Source organism: Pygoscelis adeliae, unplaced genomic scaffold (assembly GCF_000699105.1).
Source record: "Pygoscelis adeliae isolate BGI_AS28 unplaced genomic scaffold, ASM69910v1 Scaffold325, whole genome shotgun sequence".
In the NCBI taxonomy this organism is placed as follows: domain Eukaryota; kingdom Metazoa; phylum Chordata; class Aves; order Sphenisciformes; family Spheniscidae; genus Pygoscelis; species Pygoscelis adeliae.
In genome coordinates, this window is record NW_008824769.1 from 482,275 (window position 1) to 482,831 (window position 557).

The window sequence follows — 557 nt, forward strand, 5'->3', positions numbered from 1 at the left end:
CCCATTTCCCCCTCCCGGCAGCTCCTCGCGCCTCCGCAGGGCACTGCAGCTGCCCGCTCAGCTCCTGGCTGCGGTTGGTTCCTCAGAGACGGTACCAGTGTTAACCAGCTACCCGCTCGCCTGACACCAACTCTATTTATTCAGAAGAAAGACATGCCAACGAAGGCCCCCGGACGCTCACGGCCCACGCTTTTCAGGCAGGCGCTCCTTTCCACAGGGAGATCTTCGCAGGCCAGCTTTTGGGGCAGCCTCCTAGACTAGGGGTGGGGATTCACAGGCCAAGGCTGACATTTTATGCTCTTAGAGGCGAGGGGGAAGAAAGACATGCCAACGAAGGCCCCCGGACGCTCACGGCCCACGCTTTTCAGGCAGGCGCTCCTTTCCACAGGGAGATCTTCGCAGGCCAGCTTTTGGGTCAGCCTCCTAGACTAGGGGTGGGGATTCACAGGCCAAGGCTGACATTTTATGCTCTTAGAGGCGAGGGGAGGGACCCTCCTGTGCCGCTGAAGCTTACTCTGCAGTACCACACGGCTTCCACGGGAGGACAACCCTGCACG

General features: G+C 60.5%; 1 protein-coding gene across 1 annotated transcript in view; it reads right to left on the reverse strand.

Moving 5' to 3' along the window:
• Positions 1–557, reverse strand: part of TRIM50 (tripartite motif containing 50) — a 12,532-nt gene that overhangs the window by 7,410 nt on the left and 4,565 nt on the right.